Source organism: Plecotus auritus, assembly GCF_963455305.1.
Source record: "Plecotus auritus genome assembly, chromosome: 2".
Taxonomy (NCBI): Eukaryota; Metazoa; Chordata; class Mammalia; order Chiroptera; family Vespertilionidae; genus Plecotus; species Plecotus auritus.
Genome location: NC_137771.1, coordinates 70246968 through 70259543, shown reverse-complemented (window position 1 = coordinate 70259543; position 12576 = coordinate 70246968). Strand labels below are relative to the sequence as shown.

The 12576-nt window shown below is 38.9% G+C and overlaps 1 long non-coding RNA gene across 1 annotated transcript in view; it reads left to right on the top strand.

Annotated features, from left to right (window-relative positions):
* The window catches only part of LOC308242878, a 101758-nt gene that overhangs the window by 29188 nt on the left and 59994 nt on the right, over positions 1-12576 (top strand). The gene's annotated exons all lie outside the window — the stretch shown is intronic.

The following is a 12576-nucleotide window of genomic DNA, read 5'->3' as shown; positions in this document are numbered from 1 at the left end:
TGGTTTATCTCTTCTCATCCCTCCCAATCCTCACACTGAGGTATGTCAGTCTGTTCCATGTCTCCATGCTTCGGGTCTTATTTTGTTGGTCAATTCATTGTGTTCATTAGATTCTACAAATAAGTGAGATCATGTGGTACTTATATTTCTCTTACTGACTTACTTCGCTTAACATAATATTCTCCAGGTTGTTCCATGCTGTATCAAAGGGTAAAAGATTATTCTGTTTTATAGCAGTGTAGTATTCTAGTGTGTAAATGTACCACATCTGTTTCATCCACTCATCTGCTGATGGGCACTTAGGCTGTTTCCAAATCTTAGCTATTGTAAATTGTGCTGCTATGAACATAGGGGTGCATATATTCTTTCTAATTGGTCTTTTGGGGTTTTTAGGATATATCCCCAGAAGTGAGATTGCTAGGTCAAACAGAAGTTCCATTTTTAATTTTTTGAGGAAACTCCATACAGCTTTCCATAGTGGCTGCATCAGTTTGCATTCCCACAAGCAGTAAGCTAGTGTTTCTCCTCTTGCTAACTTTTGGGACTCTGTCCTACATCAATTCAAGAAGTGTCTGCCAGTGGCTGATAATATTCAATATTTGCTAAAATCCTCAAACTGCCACAATAAGTCATTAAGCATATACTATGTATTAGACATAGTATATGTTTATATTTCATGTTATAACACACACTAACACACACACACACACACACACACACACACACACACACACACACACCAATCTTACCACAGAAGATTGAAGTGTGGCAATGGTCTCATGATTTTAAATAAATCAAATATTATTATCTTTCTGAGAGTGGTATTTTTTCAGATATGAAATATAATCAACATTATACAATACTTTTTTCAAAGTCCACTAATGAATAAATATGTAATTATTGGCTCACAAAGAACTAATAATACATCCCATTTTAGGCAAAGTATTCATATAGTATTCAAAGAATTAATTTTGCAAAACAGATTAATTAGGGTTGGTTACTTATTTTAAGCTAGGGTACTTCACAGGACTTTTAAAAGTGAATTCTGATTTAACTACCATTATTACTAATTAGATATTAACAATTCAATCTGTGCACTGACTTTCAGGGCATACCTGTTACGATTATAGCTGCATAGATTTACCTATCAGAGCTACTTTCTGAAAAATACATTCATCTGGACAGAGGGCTAAATTTAGGTCAAATTACTTTTCAAAGTTTTAAAAACATTGTGTTTAATTCTCTTGTAACTTTGAGGATAGAGAAGAAGGAAGCAGAGGTAACTGATATTTATTTAACATTTAATTTTCCAGACTCTTTGCTAGGTATTCTGTGTGTGTCCCATGTAGCATCAGAACAATTTTTGGAGTATTCCTGCCCTTAGTTTGTAGATTAGGAAGAGAGGACTACAAATAACTGTGGCTAAACAGCTAGTAAGTACTGGAAAGAAGTTTAGAATCCAGGTCTTTAAATTATGTGCCTTAAACGCACACACACACACACAAAAGCACAATTTATCAACCATATAAAAAGCAACTAAAAAAGAACACTTGCTTTTGAAATGAAATAATAAATAAATATTTTTGAGTACAAAGGACCAGATTGTTACACTTCAACTACATGCAAAATAACTTTTCTAGTTAGCTAGCTTTAAGATAAAACCCTGTAAATTGTGGGTTTAGCCTCTTAAAAAACATTGGAAATTTACCAAGAATGAAGGAAATAATTCAATGGACCAATTATAGCTTCCTGGCATATTAAGTGCTCAGTTTTTGTGAGTAAGCCATGCCAAATATAAAGTCATTTTGGCCGTTGGAGTCTGCCTTTATGTAAATAGATGTTTGCTCTCATTGGTACCATCCCCAGCAATACAGATGAGCTATTTGCTGCATGGTGCCAGGCTTAGAGAGATCTGAGAATACCACAGATTGGTCTGCTGTTTGAGCTGAAACTGAACCAACTACCATATGGCTCCAGTCACCCATTTGGTTAGTCAGTACTCTGCATTAGTGTTCATTTTTGCTCTAGGGATTCAGTCCCACATAAAGGATGGGTCCCTAAAAGCATCTGGTTTCCCCTTTCATATCACTGGCCTTGGATATTATATTAATTGCAGTATGAGTTGGCATCATTTACTAGTTTCAATACTCTTCAAATGCCACTAGTATAAATACATCTTTGTTCTCTCTTTATGAATAGATCACGAGGCTAAACATCTCTGGGCCATTGTGATGCTGTATTTTATTTCACTCTCAATATGGAGTAAGCATAGCTAATCTCAGAATGTGGTGAAAGATTTTTGTGGCATCACGAGGCATTTTTCTTATAACATTTCATTCTATACTGACTTTCCTTTAATTTACCCTGCCTACTCCTGGAACTCCTCCCATTCCTTCTCTTCAGCATTCAATTCTTTTTCAATGTAATAGTGTTATCAGAGAATCAAATTCCTCTGCTGCTCGTGGGAGTGAGGTTCTTGGGGTAATGCTGAAATGAGAAGTTTCAGAAGCCCCCATGGGAGAACGAGATGTGGTAAAGGCTTTATTTGTGTGGAGTTTCATTTCCTGCGTTTCAAAGTCCCATGTGTGTCCCTGAAACCAGTCCTGAAAGAGGTGCAGCTGGGGTTCCAGTAGAACCAAAAGCAAGGCCAGTGTCCAGAGTTCTGTTCCATGTTGCAGCCGGGAATAGTTCAGCGTCCAAGCTAATTAAAGTCCATTAGGCCATTGTGGAGTTCCGCATGGCCATGTGGGCACAGGGGAGCATGCCCCCTGCAACAGGAGAGCCAGGAACCGGGGAGAGAGAGCGAGAGAGAGTGCTTCTTTGTTTAGAAATTTAAATATTCAGCTTTCATACACTTGTAGTGGCCATGCCTATTCTGGCCACTAATTTGTTCCCAGATGTGACAGACAGACAAGCACCTTTCCACATCACTCAGACCTTACTGGGCATGCTTCTAAACTGCCTCTGTCCAGTCCCTTCCCCCATCGATCTTCGGGGAACAGACTTGGAGATTGTTAAATGCAGCTTTTTGGCAAAGCTGTATCAATGGCATGCCTGTGTTACCTGGTCTCCGCTTTATTCCTTTCCTGTTAAATAATAACTAGGCTATTACAACAGCATCATTAGATGTCACATCTATGCCACTTCAGAATTTTCCTACATCCATATTCAATTAATGCCTTTTTCTACCTTTTTACCACTAAGTGAATATGGACCAAGGGGTTACTCAGGCAACTGAGCCATCTAGGCTATAAAATGATCCTTTTCTTGACCCACTCTATCTCCAGGATAGAGCCTGGAAAAAATACTCATTAGACACATGAACCTTCTGAAATGGCAGATGTGACATCTGTTACTGGGAATGAATCCTATAGGCTAAAGAAAAGCATTAGAGCATCCTGCAACATCCCAGTGTGGCAGCAGTCTCAGACCCTGCCTCAGAGCTTGCAAGACCTAGAAGCCCCTCGAAACATAGAGAATGACACATATGGGTGACACATCAAATGTCAGTACAGATGCTGCTCTCTCTAAGCAAGCAACTATATGCTGGGCCTTGAGATGGCATCTCTAGGATTCATTCATTCTTTGTTTTAGTCCTCCATTTACTCAACAGATATTTATTGATTGCCTGCTATGTGCCAGGCTCTTGACTAGAAGCTAAGAGCACAGCTCACAATCATTTTCTTGGCATCTGGTGGTCTTTCCATCCCCCCTCCCCCCCCAAATCATAGTGGTACCATAAATCATTTGCCAAGCATTTGTACTGGGCTAAGCACTGTGGTGGTTATGTACATAAGAATCTCTCATCAACATCGTAATCTTGCATGGTAGATACTAATATCCCATATTATAACTGAGGAAATGGAAACTCAGAAAACCTAATTGATTATTTCAAAGTAAGGGGTGGAGCCTTGATGCTATGAACCCTAGTTCTGTTGGACTTCAAATTCAACTGTATTATTTTTTTCCTTTCACGAGTGGAAGAAAACCCTCCTGAACAGAGTTCAAGTGCTTGACGTGCCAGACCCACAGCCTCCCACAGCACTTTGGAACTGTTCCAGCTCTTGTCCAAACAGGACTAAGTTCAGGCTTCCTTCTCTCTCCAGGGTTTTGGCTCCTGAAGGTTATTCTCCAGAAACCAGTCTTTTTCTCCTGTGTCTCTTGCAAAACATTGTCCATTGCCCAGTTAGCAGATTCAATTTTTTTTCTCTTCTTACCCATGTGCCAACAAATTTAATGTTACTAAACTTATTAGTTAATAACTAATATTATTAGTTTTCACTTGTCTTTTTTTTTTTCACAAAATAGACTTAGCCTTCTTCTTACATACATGGCTTAACATTTTATGTGCCATTTCCTGGTGAATGTGTATGCATTAAATTATCAATTGTCCTACAAACTTCTACATGACTGGGTCAAGTCTGTTCTCTTCTATCTGAGACCAATTAATATTGGGCAAGTTATCTAACAAGTATATGCACCAATTTCTTCATTTCTATAGGCAATTAGTACCTACCTCATGGGATATTGCAAGAACCAAATAAAATAATGTAATACTTCACTGGAACTTAACAACATATTAATAAATGTTAATTCATTAATATTGTGATTTGATAGAGCATGTCAGTTACTTCCATTAGAACTGGCTCACAGGAAGGGCTAGGACCTGGCAATAAACCCACCCACAGGGGAGCTGGACCTGATGCATGTGCTGGGCTGGAGGTATAGGCTGTCAGGTGAGCACACTTTCCGAGGTCTACAGTCAGGTTCAACCAGGCAAATAGCTGGCAATAGGATCAACAATGAAATAGTAGGGAGTTCTGGCATTTGAGGAAGACACAGCAAAGAAGACGTGAGGAAGATTTGTCAAGAGATATCAAGGCTTAGTTGTCTAGGCCTCCATATTTCTAAGATAGGCCTCCAATAATTTGGAAATGACCTTGGAAGATGTCCTGGGTAGGAACAAGAATATAGGCAAGTGATCAAAGACTTGAGGATGGGCAGAAATCAACTGTAAGCCACGAAGGTTGACGCCAAAACTTGGACATGCAGTGAAGGCCCAGATACCAGGAGTGGAGGCTAGTGCCAGAGTCAGAATGAGAATAAGAGGAGCAAAATAGAACCCTAGGATGTGGGGTTGGGGCAGTCCCAGCCCAGCCTAGGGACCCAGCCAGCTGGGGAGGACCTGGATCCAGATCCAGTGATTCTGGGTGGTAGAAATATGTAGAAAGATGAGGAACCAGGCTGATGGGGTACTTAATTAACATCTTCTGCAACTATTCTGGAGGGTTGTCAATATAATAAAACAGATTTATGTATTTTAAAAGCTTTTTAAATATAAGGCATTATGGCTATTGTTTATCATCATACTTTTCATGATAGCAATGCCATTTTCCATTTAAATTCTTGTGTTTCTTCATAATTTAGCCTGAATAACATTTCCATTATAATAAATACAACTGGCATATTGAGTAAGCATGGGTTGAGAGACTTAATAAGAGAAGCAATTTTATTTTTACCTCCCACTGTCACTTTAAAGTGTATTCAGTAAGACAAATGTTTTTCTTGCTGCTAAAAAAGTTCAAGAGTACTAAATGACAAAGTCCCACTGTGGCTTTAACTTGCAAAACAGAACTTGATTAAAAATTAGCATGTCTAGTCTAAATTTTGAGTTTTAGTTAAAGGTAAGATCTCCCTCTCTCCTGTCCCCTCCTATCTCTTGCTGCTTCCTATCAACCTTGGCAGGGAGGGTCTGTGGGGTGTTTCTCCTACCTAAGCAACCTCAGGTCTCTCCTGAATATTTTACTATTAAGTGTAGAGCTCAGGGAGGGACAAAGGAAAAAGGACCAGAAAGTTCTTACTTGACTGATGGATACTTTTTTTTTTTTAAACATATTTTATTGATATTTTACAGAGAGGAAGGGAAAGGGATAGAGAGCTAGAAACATCGATGAGAGAGAAACATCAATCAGCTGCCTCCTGCACACCTCCCACTGGGGATGTGCCCGCAACCAAGGTACATGCCCTTGACTGGAATCGAACCCGGGACCCTCCAGTCCGCAGGCCGACGCTCTATCCACTGAGCCAAACCGGTTTCGGCTGATGGATACTTTTGTTCTGTCTTTTTACTCTCTGGGATGGCTGATGTTTAAAGCTGACCTTTTTCTCTGGGACCATCTTGGATTTTTTGACGGCTCATCTGCTGGGTCCCTCTGACCTAAACTCTCACAAGGTGAGCAGTGCCCCCCAGTCTACTGACTATGAGTATCCCTTAGCTCTTAGATTTCTACCAGTCCAGCCCATGCCCAGACTCTGTTGGACCTCTTGCCTTCTGGCCAAGCCCCTGGTTGAGCAGGTGGGATTTCTTGTAAAATGAGTCCAGGATAAGATTCTAGCAGCTCTCATTCTCTGTTGAGGAGCCAAATCAGCAAATCTCTTAGGGATCTCTGTCCCTATCCTCAGACCAATGGTACAGAATCCTGCTGCAGTCCTCAAACCCTAGGCCAGCGTGGGTCTGAAGGATGAGCTTGGCAGATAGCTATGGTTGTTGGAAGGAGGCTTTAGTTCCCGTCCATATGGAACACTCTATGGGAATGCTCATGTCATTCCTCCCTCCAGAGTGAAAGAGGGAAAAAGAAAGTGATGGGGGGGGGGTTCCCCAAATAGAAGCGTTAACTTTTTATAATCTAATTAGTCTAATTTTGGAGGGAACACACCATGACTTTTGTGATATGCTTTTAGTCACAGGCTTACTCTGGTACATAATGGGAGGAGACTACAAAAGATCTGAGTGCCATGAGATGGAGATCGTCACTGGGGATTCTAGGAAGTGATTCACCTCCTCTCCTACTCTTAGATCCTCTTATGACCCCATTCCAGTATCAGACCAAAGTCCAGAATCCCATTGTCTAAGTCAAGTCCAGGCTCCTGGAGTGTATTTCCTTAGTGCTCTTGATCTGTACATTTGTGAACAAAAGAGAGAGGTATCTGTCCCTCTTAAAAAACACAATGAACAATGGTGAAAAAGGCACAGGATGTTCTGTAGACATTCCTGTACAAAAAGGGGGAAAGGGGAGTCAGTGTTCAGAGCAGTTATGCAATTCAGGCAGACATGTTTTGAAAAGTCCTTGAATATGTCTGTAGACCTAGGAATAATTCTTCATGGTTCTCAGAGACTTCTTCTGGGATCTTGGCATTGTTCTGAGTAACCCTTCCTTTTAATGAAAGATAGCATGTGTTACAGCTGAATAGGTTTGTCAGCTTGCTTCATTCCATTGGAATTTGCTAGTCCAAAGGCCACTTTTCTTTAAGAAAATTCTTATATTAGCAGCAAAAAATGGACAACTCCTACTGATGGCTTTTTCTTGTGGTTTCTCTATCTCAGATTGTGGTTAAATACTATGTGGTCAAAGGGTTTACATCACCTACCTTGTATTATAAATACTTCTTCTTTGTTGACGTCTAGATAACTTTGAACAATCAGTCTAATAAGTCTTTTATAGAGAAAATTCATGAATTTGAAAATAATACATAAAAATGACATAAAAGCTACAATCTATACTAATAAAAGGATAATATGCTAATTAGACTGGGTCAACCAGACATCTTCCGGTCGTCTGGTCCTCCTTCCAGACAAAGCCACCGTGTGTGTGTGTGTGTGTGTGTGTGTGTGTGTGTGTGTGGCAGGGGGGGTGGTGGGGGCGTGAGGCAGAGGCAATTAGGGGCAATCAGGCCAGCAGGGGAGGGCAGTTAGGGGTGATCAGGCCAGCAGGCAGAGGTGGTTAGGGGTGATCAGGACAGCAGGCAGAGGTGGTTAGGGGTGATCAGGACAGCAGGCAGAGTGGTTAGTGATGATCAGGCAGGCAGGCAGGTGAGCGGTTAGGAGCCAGCGGTCCCTGATTGCAAGAGGGATGTCCGACTGTCAATTCAGGCTCTATCCCACACGGGTCATCCCCTGAGGGGCCCCAATTGGAGAGGGTGCAGGTTGGGCTGAGGGGACCTCCCCCCCCCACACACACCCCATGCACGAATTTCATGCACTGGGCCTCTAGTTAAATATTATGACAGACATAGCATAGACATAGAATAGTTAGTTGTATCTCTAAGAGAGGTACAGAATTGTTATAGAACCTTGTCAATTTTGTAATTTTTGTTTACATCTACATTTTTAAAATAAATGCAGAGCATTTTTAAAAATAAATGCAGAGCAAGGTAGTGTCAGTTCAATAAATACAGATGATATTCAACGATCATAAAAGTTTGGAGTGATTCTAGAGCAGTTCTGTTGCTATATTGTTCTGGTAGGAACTGGAGTTCACTAGGAGAACTGAGGATAGAAGAAAGAAGCTTATTCCATTCTTCCCTAACATAGCCACAGGAGCTGTTTGAACTGAGTATTCAAAATCAGGTCCTATTTACTAAGAGGCCTATTTACTAGTAGAGTTAACAAACAGGAAACATACTGCCATTGATTGACTTTTAAAAATTAATTTACCATTCTTGGCCCTGGCCAAATATTGTTCAAGGTTTGTAATGAAGAAAGCCAGTGATGAAAGTGATTTCTCTTTCAGCACTGGGTGGCCATAGATCTCCCAGCCTTGGACTCAGCTATTCTGCATCTCTCCCAACGCCCTCTTGTGGCCAGAGCTCAATCTTCTTAGAGAACTGCTCCCTGGTTTCTCACAGATCCCTCTTCCTGAGTTACATAAAAATAAAGGATTATTTCTCAGTCCTTACTTACTCGTTAGAAGTGAGAACCTAATTATTATGAATTCGAATGCTTTATGTGTTCAACAGTTGTAGGAATTAAGACATCCTGGCAACACTGACTAGTTGGACCGTTCTGTTGCTCTCTTGTACCTGGAGTCCACACAAGAATTCAGGACTTGTTCTCTTTTGTTTTCCTCAATGCATGTTAATTATAAGCAGCAATGTAAGAAATCGCAATATATGTATGCTGACAACATCATAATTTTATAGGAGGTTATAAAATTAACATAATCTCTAATTTTCAGAAATCATTCAATCATCATGATATTGGGGTATATGAAACAACCTTCAGCCAGCAGGAATAAATAATGTCATTAGATATGTGAAGATATTTGATGGTGATTTGTCATGATAATGAAAGAGGAACTTCCTAAACATCACATTTAAAAGTCTTTTATGTGCTCATTTGCTAATAGATTCCTATGATTGTCAGAGAAATAACATTGTGAATTCATACTTTCCAGAGGGGACTGTAATAAACAAAAGCAAAGGAATGCCTTTTTTCTGTATTTTATCCACATTTTAATTTTTTAAAATTTAAAATATTAGGATTAAGTATTTCAATTAAAAATGAATAGATTATTTGTTCAGCTCAGTAAACCATAACAAAGTAAAGTCACCTGTATAATCATCACACAGGCTAAGAAGACAAATTATCTTCATTCATCTCTCAAAGGATGCCTCGTCCCTTCTTTCCCAGTAGTATACATTAGTCTGATTTCTAGCATCATTTTGACTCATTTAAAACTTTACATGAAAGGAATCACACAGAATGTACTCTTTAGTGTTTGACTTACTTTGCTCAACATGATATTTGTTAGAGTAATCTATGTTGCAGTGAGCTACAGTGAGAGGGTTTCACATTTTATTCCCATGAAAAATTCTTTATTTATTTAACTAAATGCTTCCTCTATGCTTGCAATACTTTGTAAATAAATGTATTTTAATTGTACTGATGTGTTTAAGTTGTCCCTATTGTACTTGTAGTTCAAGGCTTGACACAAAGACCATTTCTACCATAAAACCTTATTTGATATTTCCAGGCAAAAATAGTTGCATTCTTTTTAGGACCTCCATAGTAACTTGCATAGCTGTAAAATCACACTGGAACATTCTATTTTATATAAATCTTTTTTATTTCCACTATACAATTTAAGCTCTTGGGAAGAAGAAATTGTTTCTCACTAAAATATATGGACTGCAAAACACCTAACATAATATTTTGCATGGAATAGGAGCTTATTATATATTTGCAAAACAAATGGAGTGATGAATGAATAAATAAGGATGTTGAAGTACAGTAAAAGGAATGTTGATTGAAATAAAAAGAGCAAGGTTATGTGCTATCTCTGCCTTGGGCAAGTGTTTTTTAAATGTTTTCTCAGTGTCCTCATTTGTAAAATCAAAGTAAATGCCCATGTAATTTTGAGGCCTAAGAGCATAATTTTTTTTGACTTGACTTGGGATGGTGAACATACAATACAATATACAGATGATATATTATAAAATTATATACATGAAACCTATATATTTTTATTAACCAATGTCACCCCCAAAATTCAATAAAATAAAAGATATTTTGAAGAACCCCCCCAAAGAAACATAAATTATTTTAATGTGCATTGTAGAAAATGTACAAATATAAGGTAGCCATTTTTATTTTGAAAACATGTGGGAAGGAGAAAGATATGTCTGTAAAGGCATAAAATATCTTTCGAAGAATACACAAGAGACTCTAGGCAGGGGAACTGGATGGTGGGGGTGACAGAATAGGAATGTGACTTTTAATATTATACTCATTTGAATTTTGAACCATATGAATATTTAACTATTAAAAATAAAAGCAACATAATTTAAGGAAAAAGATAATGTATTGTTATTTTATTTTATATTGGAGAATTTGGTTCAGCAAAAACACTTTTTGTGCTGATAGTAATGCTCAAGGTTGAGAGCCTTATCTAAACAACTTTATAGAGGTTTAAATAATTTGTGAGTTAATTACTTTGCTTTTATTTATTTATTAGAAAGTTCTTACTTTTATTATTTATTTTCTAGCTCAGAGCCTGGAGCATATATTGATTACTTCTTAGATTTATTATATAGTTTGAGTTTGTTAGATTGTTACATGAGTAGATTCAGAAGGGTCAAATGCTAGAGCTTTCTGGAATGTGAGGTTCCTTGCCATCCTATCTAATAAAAGGGTAATATGCAAATTAACTGTCACTCCATCACAAAGATGGCGGCCCCCATAAACACAAGATGGTGCCGCCCAGTCCTCTCAGCCCTGCTGGAGTCCCCCAGTCCCAGGGAGGGCAGCCATTGAGAGCAGGCAGCATGAGAGGCCTGGCAGAATGCTTGCTTCATCGCTGTGGTAATGAGGCAAGTGTTCCACGCCCAGCTGTGGATGGGCCTCTGGCCAGGCCGGGGTGCGGATGGGCCTTTGGGCCGTGGAGAGCCTCTGGGCAGCAGGCGCGGCGTGGCCAGGCCCTGCAGAGAGCTACTGGTGCACGAATTCGTGTGCAGGGCTACTAGTTTAATATAATTTAGAAAGGTTTCCTGAATACCCTGTTACCAATAGATTTTTTAAGGTCATCTGGAAGGGAGGCACATACTCAGGTATCCTAGGTGAGTAGGTGAGGAGTACTGTCCTCATGGAGTGACCTTGAAGCATTGGTCTGGAAACAGGTGACTTGATGAAAAGGACTGGGACCCTCAATCACCTCACTCAGCTGTCAACCTTGGTGATAAATGTGGCAGCCATTTGGCCTGTACCTCCAGAATTTCTGTAGAGGTTTTCTGAGTCAACTTTTCAGTCATGTAAAATATTTATTAATTATCTAGAAACCTTTCCTAGCCTTTGGTTTTGTTTGCATTCTGGTCATTTCCAATTCCACTAGATGACCAGGGGAGGCAGACTGGGATCAGAAATCCAATCCCAGGAAATACAGTTCTCTTTAAATTGTTCTTGTTGAACTTGAGTAGGGAGGATAGTGTGAGGATAGTGGTGGCTCTGAATCTCGTTTATCTATGTCTTTCCCAGGTTAGCAGGAATGAAAACACATATATATTAACTTCACTCTGTTTCCAGCCTTTGTAAAATGATTTCTGACTTTTAAAAAATCTTTTTTATTTTCCTTTAAAACTCTCCAGGTTCAATAAATTTAATTCATGATGTTTTTATTTTTATTTATTTATTTTTAATTTATGATGTTTTTAAACAAAATAAACTGAAAAAGTCCTTGGGAGGAATATTTTTTATTTATAATTTGCTTAGGTATCCCAGTTTCTTAATCATATCTTTCAAAAGACTTGGGTTTTTAAGATAAACCTTTCAAAATCTGTTATATTACCCTTGAGAGGTAAATGGGATGTTTGCCCAGAGCCCTGCAATTTCTAAATTTGAACAACAAAAATAAGTCACTACTGGCATTATATTTACAAAAGATTTATAGCTACTACTAAGCTTCAAGTAATAAAAACTTACTTGCCTTCAGCTAGATTAAAAACCCTAGCAAGTCATTACATATTCATGACTTTTGGGTCTGTTGCTCAGTGTAGAGTATAATATAAACCATTTTTAAGGTGTTTCAGTTGCATATTGCATATTATTTGGGTAGCTTATTATAGAGCTATAGGTAACTTAACAGGCAATGACAACTATTCATTTCTCATGATTCTGCAACTTGGGGATGGCTTATCTTTGCTCCATGTTGGCTGTGATGGTTCAACTGGAGCTGGAAGATCTACAAGCTTCACTTACATGTCTAGTGCTTCACCTGGGGTGGCTGGATAAACTGGGGGTTGACC